Below are 9,198 nucleotides of genomic sequence, written 5' to 3'. Positions count from 1 at the left end.
TCGTGATCCTGTGTTCATAGCTCTAGCACTGTCAGAGAAATACAAGGGAATTGAACTGTGTACTTCCAATGGGTGTTTCTGGGTTTTTTTCCCAGTCCTGGGGTTTGAATTCAGGATCTGGGTTCTGTTCCTGAGCTTCTTTTTCTCAAGGTAGCACCCTTACCACATGAGCCACAGTGCTACTTCTGGCTTTTTCTGTGTATATGGTACTAAGGAATCGAACCCAGGGCTTCACACATACTAGGCGAGCACTCTACCACTAAGTTCAGTTCTTAGCTGTGGCTCAAAGTGGTAGAGCGTGCTAGCTATGAGCAGGAAAGCTCAGAGGCAGCGCCCAGGCCCCAAGTTCAAGCCCTAAAACCAACAAAAAAGTAAGTAAATAAATACAAAAATAAATCGCTGAGAGTCCCTTGTCAGAGCAGTGTGTTTTCATACACACTCTCACACATACATACATGCATGACTGGCATACTTATACTTCTTATTAATAAATACTTAGAATCTTGTCATTTGGGGGAAAGCTCATGTTCTTCTTTCAGAAGTAATACTAGTTCAATTGCTTATGTACAAAATCAGAAGTAGATTGCATGCTCTACACATTCCAATCTTATTTTTCCCCCCTCAGAATTCCACACTCCATTTTCCAGCAATAGTTGTAACAACACAGCCTTTCACCAAAGGAAAACGGTTAAAAGGAACAAGCCAGTTTTGCAGCCATTACCCACTGTCACTATTTACAAGCGGGGTCGTAGTTTCTTTGACTTTAGGCCATGCTTCCCCGAGGGTTTCTTTATGAATATCTGCCACTTTATGAACCCCATTCCTCACATCCACACATGAAAGAGACATGAAGGGGCCGCCGGTGATGATTGAAAGATTCTTACTCATCAGTGAGAACTGGGCTGAGATCACAGCACAGTTTTACAAAGTCTTATAAACATAAATGCATGCGCTCTCTCTGTTTCATCTCTTACAATAGCATACAAACTACAGGTATCACAAAATAAAAGTTTAATGTTAAAAATCCATTTCAGGGCTGGGAGCACAGCCTAATGGCAGAATGCTTGCCTAGCACGCTCAAAGCTCTGGGTTCGATTCCTCAATACCCAGAAAAAGATGGAAGTGGTGCTGTGGCTCAAGTGGTAGAGCACTAGTCTTGGGAAAGTCCAAGAACAGTGCCTAGGCCCTGAGTTCAAGCCCTAGCTAGGACTGGCAAAAAAGAAAAAAAAGAAAAAAAAGAAAAAAGAAACACCTACTTTTCCTGTTGACTTAGGCAAATTCAGAACTTTAAATGGAAAAAGATATAAGAAAAGAAGAAATGGATTTAAGACTTACAATGAGGACTGATGAAGAAGGGAAGTGGGGGAGGAGGAGAGGAGGTAAGAATGCAAATCTTCCGCTGAGGGCTGCTCAGAGCCAGTCCTGTCACCCAGCCCCTCTTTCCCTGCTCACAATCCCGTCTCTGGGAGATGGATGCCACTGGATTAGGAAAAGTAGTGCCACAGAGGATGAGACAACTTACTCTGTGAAGGAAGTCATGATACTACAGATGAAATAAACACAAGGTACAGAGCCAGGTACCAGTAGCTCACGCTAGTGACCCTTCTCCTCAGGAGACTGAGATCCAAGGCCCAAAGTTCGAAACAAGCCAGGGCAGAAAAGTCCATTAGAATTTTCAGTCAACCAGCAACAAGTTCTAAGAAGAGCTGTGGCTCAAGTTGTAGAGTGTCTGCTTTGAGCAGAAAAACGAAAGGACAGCACCCAGACCCTGAGCTTAACTCAGCACAAGTACCAAAAATTAATAGGGTACAACAGAATTTCACTCCATTGATATTCTAGAATACTGTGTAAGTACTTTCAATTAAATATTAAGAACTGGAAAGCAGCTATTTTAACAAACCCAAAGGAAAAGAAAAAGTCAGACAACATATTTTGGCTTAGGATCTATCAAGCATACCCAAAAGGAATAAAATAATAACTAAACAAGCAGACTAACTAAGCAACCAGCACTATTAGCTTTCCATCTTTAAACTCTTGGTGATTATTATTAGCATTCTTAGTTAGTAGTTATCATTTACTGATACAACTTTTGTTTTTACGCATATCCTTTCTCAGACACTTTCAACTTCCTGCTTTCTTGAGCTCTAATTGTTCGAGGCAAAAGAACTTTCCAGGAATAATCTTCTCTTCCTCCAATACAAATGGAATAAACACAAGGAAAAGTGAGCAAAAAGTTTGTAAGGGAAATAAATCTTACTCAGCCCCTGACCTATCACCGCGCACTGATGTGAATGCCACATCAGCAAACGGGAGTTCTGCCGTCTTTTTGTATTCAGAAACACCAGCCAACAAAGCACAGGAAGTGAGAAAAAATCACCCCACAAAACTCTTTCCACGGCCACAGAAACTGTGGAATACTCTGCACTGGTCGCGTCTGCACTCCGAGGGAGGCTGTGTGAAGCACCTACAGTCATGCAACACCTGACCTGTTTCCGGTCTCTCCCTGATTCTTCGCTTTTTTTTTTTTTTTTTTTTTGGTTAGAGACCTGGATTTGAACCCAATATGTACTCATTAGCTAGTGACCTGCCAACTGAGCCATGCCTCCAACCTCTCTCCCTGATTACTTTCAACACAGACATAGAGTGAGGGACGATGGTCCTCCATGAATCTGAAACAGGTTTCGGTCATACTGAGGTCTCCTTTAAGGAGCAAAAACGTCACTACCGACATTGTCACAGAAAGTACAACAGTCAGACGTTGATCTCAGTGCTGTGTACACTTGCAGTCAAGTGAAAAGAACTTGGGTTCCACTGATTAGGCAGATAGTATCAGGAGTCACTTACACCTGTTCAAGGTGCCATGTGCTATAAACATTAAGAATAAGGATAATCATAAAAACAATCCAGATATGAATTATTTAAGGCACTAGGCTAAGTTGGACAATCAAGGAAAAGTAGACTGGCATTGTAGCTCACACCTGTTATACAAGAGACTTGAGATTAGGACTGTGTTTCAAGACCAGCCCAGAATCGCTACTACACTGTTGGTGGGAGTGTAAACTTGTTCAACCACTCTGGAAAGCAGTATGGCGGTTCCTCAAAAGACTAAACATAGGGGCCGGGAGTTTGGCCTAGTGGTTAAAGTGCTTGCCTAGCATGCACAAAGACCCGGGTTCGATTCCTCGGTACCACATACATAGAAAAAAGCTGGAAGTGGTGCTGAGGCTCAAGTGGTAGAGCTCTAGCCTTGAAAAAGTCCAAGGACAGTGCTCAGGCTCTGAGCTCAAGCCCAGGACTGGCAAAAAAAAAAAAAAATAGTTTGGCCGGGAGTTTGGCCTAGTGGTTAAAGTGCTTGCCTAGCATGCACAAAGACCCGGGTTCGATTCCTCGGTACCACATACATAGAAAAAAGCTGGAAGTGGTGCTGAGGCTTAAGTGGTAGAGCTCTAGCCTTGAAAAAGTCCAAGGACAGTGCTCAGGCCCTGAGCTCAAGCCCAGGACTGGCAAAAAAAAAAAAGACTAAACATAGAGCTCCCCTATGACCCTGCAATCCCACTCCTTGGCATTAATCCAATTGTCCAGAAAAAAAAGGACATACTAAAGCCACTAGTATAACCATGCTTATTGCGGCATTATTTGCCATAGCTAAGATATGAAACCAACCCATCTGTCCTTCAGTAGATGATTGGATCAAGAAGATGTGGTACTTATACACAATAGAATTCTATGCTGCTGTCAGAAAGAACGACATTGTCCCATTTGTAAGGAAATGGAAAGACTTGGAAAAAATCATATTGAGTGAAGTAAGCCAGACCCAGAGGAACATAGGCGCAATGCTTCCCTCACTTGAATAATTAGTACACATCTAGGACTCTCCTAGCAGAGGATTACAATAGCTCAAAACTGATGTACATAAAGTCATATAGGATGAGACTAAATGAAATGAACTCTAGGATATGGAAACAAGAGGTTTATCTTGTGTGATTATTGTTCTTAATGTACTATGTTAATTCTCTTTGTTGTTAATGTATCTGACTTTGTTACCTGGTATACTGTATATACACTTATTTGTTTATTTGAAACAGGGAAGGGAAGGGGGGAAAACAAGATGACTAGGAGGGGGAGGGAAAGGGGAACAAAAACATGAAAAAGGGTATCAATGTGTGAGAAGTAATGTACCTACTACCTGACAAATGTCACTGTAACCCCTCTATACATTATCCCCACAATAAAAAGATAACCAGCCCAGATCAAAAAGTTCATAAGCTGGAGCCAATGGTTCATGCAATCCTATCTGCTTAAGAGGTTGAAATATGAGGATCATGGTTCAAAGCAGCCCAGGCAGAAACATCCATGAGATTATTAGCTCTAATGAACTTCCAAAAAGTCACAAGTGGAGCTGTGGCTCAAGTGGTAGAGTGCTAACCTCCAGCAAAAAAAAAAAAAAAAGACATTACCCATGCCTGCGACCAGAAATGAATAAATAAATCCCTCATAAGACCCTTTCTCAGCCAAGAGCTGGATATGATGGTTCAAACTTCCCAGCAACAGCAAGAAGGAAAAAAAAATGTGGTGGATCATGGTCTAGGAGCATGTAGGACGTGAGACACTATCTCAAACTTCACCAGTACAAAACAATGGCTGAGAGTCTGGCTTCATGGTTAAAACACCCGCCTAGCAAGTAAGAGGCCCTGAGTTCAGACCCCAGAAACACCAGCAAAACAAATAAAATAAAAATGAAGACATATGTTGATATAATTCAACTGTCTTAAGAAACTTTTAAACTCTCTCAAGGACACACAATTATTTCTGAATGTTGACTTTAAATACAAAGTTAATAGGAATGAGATTTTTAAGGAGACTACTTGAGCCACTGCTCCACTTCTGGCTTTTTTCTATTTAATTGGCAATATGAGTCTCATAGACTTTCCTGCACAGAATGGCTTCAGTCCACAATCCTCAGATCTCAGCCTTCTACTAGGTAGCTAGGATTACAGGCCTGAGCCACCAGCACCATACAATGTATTTATTTTTCATATTTAAGGTGTAGTGAGTGCCTATTCCATGTACTTCCCACATGGATGAATGCCATTTCTACTTATCCACGTCAGGAACTCCCCTCCTCATCTCCTCATGACCCCACAGGCCCAGTGCTCACAAAGCCCTCTTCGTTCTAGAACTCTCACCTTCCCCTGAGTCCTCTCTCTCCTCAGGACAGTCCATTTCCATGGAGGGCCCTATGACCTAGGCTACTCTGAGATTACTTCCTTATCTACTTCCATTCTCATCACAAATTTCCCTGTGCCAACCTGCTTCTCAGAGCAAAGGGTGGCCTATGGTCTTATGCCTCTTCCTGCTGACTCCCCTGTCCAAGACAGATCCTGCTTCCACCTGCATCTCCACCAACAAAGCTGGCTTTCTTTGTCCAAGCCACCATTATGGATCCTCTTGGCTGTCTTCTGGTTCTCTCTTAATTTCTGACTCTGTATCCACAGCAGCCTCTTATCAGTTCAGACTACGAGGTCTACAGTGAGGGAGTCAACACGTGCTTGAGGGGCCTCACACGAGCAGAAGTAGAAATCATTGTCTCCAACAGAAAACATTATCCTCCAAACTCCCACTGGTTCTCTGTGGGCTCTCAAATCCACCCCTCTGGCTCTCTTCATAGCCCGCATCTGACATTACTTCATAGAGAGTCAAATGCCTTTCCCCTACACATGTGCACACACACACACACACACACACACACACACACACACACACACACAGAACAGGAATCTCATTTATCTGGCTTACTTTCTCATCTCCAGGACCCAGGATAATGCCTGAGGCATCATAAAGATCAGAAACTTCCCCCGTGAACACCCTCTCCAGTTCCTGCAGCCCGTCCTCTCTCCCCTTCACTCTATGAAGGCCTGTCTTTCACTTCCTGTCTTCCTGCTTGCTGGGTGTAGTCGACATTCCTTTCATAAACATGCTAAGAGGGGACATGTGCCCATTTCCTCTGCAGGCCTCACTCTGGCTGGCGACTGTCCCTTATCTCTTGCTGACCCCACTCAAGGACAGGAAGTGTACCTCTTTTGCTCACCATGGTTTCCCAATACAATGTTTGACATTTGCTCAATCAATATTCTTTTGAGTAAATGAAAGAATGAACATACATCGCTAACCCTGTTAGAGCTTGTTCGTAATAAGTTTGAGGAAGTATTTATCCATAGATCCACCAGTCTCTTGCAGACTTACAATCATATTCCTTCCATTTAAGCTGATCAGGGTCAGTTCATTGAAAGGAATTGAGTGCTGCCAGAGAAATGAAAAAGACAAAAGCTGGGTGCTGTCAGAGGAGCTCTGACCATAAGGAGGCGCTCTGCCTTTAAAGAAAAGTCTACCCCACGGTTTACATTTGCGTATTTGAACTTTGCAACTTGAATCAAAGAAAAGATAGAATGAAAGAGGCAAAGTACTGCTGTGTTTGCCCTAATCTATGAATAACCTATTAGAAGTCCCTGACAAAGAAGAGAAGAGAGACATTCTCCCAGAGTACCGGAAGCACAAAGGAAGGAGAGGCAGCAAGGGAGGAGCCTGCAACCTCCTTCATGGACAATTCTAACTAAAGCCAGCTTTTATTTGTCATTGCTGAAAGAATGCATGCTGATCTAGAAAGGAGGCTGTTTAGAAAAATCCTCACTGGGGGAAAAAGATAGTCCAGCATCCATTAGATAGTCTCAGTGTTGCACAATGATAATGAAAATGTATCCTCACTCAGTAAATGTAATGCTTAACCAAAGCAATGGTGGGCAAGTCCAGGATTCTCTCCTCTCAAAAGGGTTGGGGGGACTGGTGGGCATCTGACCTCATCGTTTTTCTCTCCAGTGTGCCACCAGCACTGGTGGCTTTGGGCCCATAGATGGTGGAGGCCATCCACTTCCTTAACGATGACTTTTAAAATGAGATGCTTGGTTCTCGCGTGCACTTGAAGATGGCAGCTGTATTGGGACTTTGCTCCAGGCCTCAGTTGCCTGACATGCAAGCACATCTCTCAGGGCATTTTCTGCCTCTGTGGCCCTTAGGCATGTTGCTGCTAGAACATGCTTGAGCAACACTCCATGGTCTGGCGCCACTCGATCAAAATTCTCCTTTCACACTAGTTCCTCATCCTATACCTCTGCTGTCACCCAGCATGCACCTTCCGTTAAAGGCCCAGCTGTTGTCAATGGAGAGTCCACAGAGCTTAGCCTGATGATGTGGAGAAATACTTGATGCTTTCTTCTAGGACTTCACCTTTGTGTGTCCTGCAGACATGGTTGCCTTCAGTGGCAATGCCAATGAGCTTCATGCTGTGAACTGTGGGGTCATCACAGTTTCCGTGGACTCGCCTGGATCAACACACCAAGGGACAATGGAGGCTTGGACCACAGGAACATCGTACTCTCGCTGGATTTGAACAAACAAATCTCCAGGAACTACAGTGTGCTGTCGGGAGATACTGGTCCTGCACTCAGAGGTCTAGACTTCCTAACTGGTCCCGATGGAGTCATCAAGCATGTGCGTGTGATTGACCTGCCGGCGGGCCTGAGTGTGGAAGCCTCCGCTTGGCAAAGGCATTCCAGTTTGTGGAAGCCCATGGTGCCCAGCAAACTGGACCCCAGATTCTCCTACAATCAAGCCAAGTCCAACAGCTTCCAAAATAGGTTTCAAGAAAGCACATGAGTAGATGATCGGTGTGCACCTGAAGCTTCACTACAGAAAAGAACCCCAACCAGCGCCAGTTTAGCATGTTTATATTTATAGATATTATTCTTTTTTTCTTTTCACAAAGAAAAACCCTTTTGCTTTCATTTCCTGGAGAGCTATTCCCCTATAATGTTTTCTTTTTTTGTAACACCGCCTACAACTTTGTCCAGGTAGTTAGTAGCTAACCTAAGACATCCTTTATTGGCAATGTTGTTACTGAGCCTGTCTTCAGTGGGCAAAGCAGACACCTCCTCCTTCCCTTCCAGACCTTTGCTGCACCACACTAATGTAAGCACAGAATTCTACTGATCAAGCGTCCCAGTTTTTCTCCTTGGAGGTCTTTGTATTAAGGTGAATGTCCTTCCTGACAACATAGCTTTACGTTGTTAGACTCTGCTCTCTGAGCCAACTCAAAATGACAGATGTCTATGTGATGGAAACAAATGTGAATCAAGACTGAAACACAGTGGCAAAAGACTTAACTGACCATGCATGACCCGGCCCCTAAGGTTTGCAGTGTACAGTGACTTATTCACTAGCTGACTTAGTTCAGTGTGTATTTTCAGGTAATGATTAGATGTAATTATAAAGGATGTATATTAAATCCAGAGATTGAATTTTGATTCAAGTGCTGGTAGAAAAATGTATCATAAAATAAACATACTTTAAAATTAAAAAAATAAATTCTTAAATCTTGAGCCAACATCAAATATTAGGAAGTTTGGAGGTTGGTTTGGGACTTTTATTTTTACTAATGGAATTTGGGAAGACCTCTAACATTGATCATTGTTCCTTACTATTTATAGTTCCATTCGTGGTTAGATTCCCCAGCCAGTGAAAATGAATAGATGGCAAGACCACCCTGCCAAGATGGAGCTGTGCCATCCAACCACACTCTGGAAGGGATCCCTGCAAGATCAGGTCACAGGTTAGCTTCTCATCACAACATGCAACTCCCTCAAAGTGGCTTCTTACACTGTTCTGGGAGCTCAAAGTCTGAATGGCACGAGTCAGGTTTATAACAAGGTCCTCCGGGCTCATTATCGGATGGCCATGGCAGGAGCCCAGGCAGGAACAAGCAAGCAATGGCAGCTCAATCCACGAGCGGAAAGGAAGGGGTGGAGGAGGCTTTCGCAAAAACTGTGAACCCCAGATCACATAAGAACCCCTCATACCCCAAAGGCCTTGGGCCTTCCCACCAGACCCTCCCTCCTCACGCTCCCATCGACTCCCAATGCAGTACTCTCGTCCCTATTGGGCCTGGTTCCCAGCACAGGAATCCTTCTGGGAATCTATGGCATATGCGAATCATGGCAGATGGCTTACAGACATCTGCAGAACTCTCGGGCAGCATGTGGAGCAAAGCCAGATCCCGGAGAGGAAGTGTCCCCACACTGGGGACATACTTAGTGGGAAGGAACCCAAGGCCTTCACCTCCTTGGACCTCACTTCTTTGGGTTAAAA

General features: G+C 43.8%; 1 pseudogene; it reads left to right on the top strand.

Annotated features, from left to right (window-relative positions):
* Nucleotides 1–2,653: 2,653 nt before the first annotated feature.
* LOC150058575 (thioredoxin-dependent peroxide reductase, mitochondrial pseudogene) lies at nt 2,654–7,714 on the top strand (annotated as a pseudogene).
* The last annotated feature ends 1,484 nt before the right edge of the window (nt 7,715–9,198 follow it).

This window comes from Megascapheus bottae, chromosome 10 (genome assembly GCF_031878675.1).
Source record: "Megascapheus bottae isolate mThoBot1 chromosome 10, mThoBot2.hap1, whole genome shotgun sequence".
NCBI classification, from domain to species: domain Eukaryota; kingdom Metazoa; phylum Chordata; class Mammalia; order Rodentia; family Geomyidae; genus Megascapheus; species Megascapheus bottae.
This window is presented reverse-complemented; position numbering and strand designations above follow the sequence as displayed.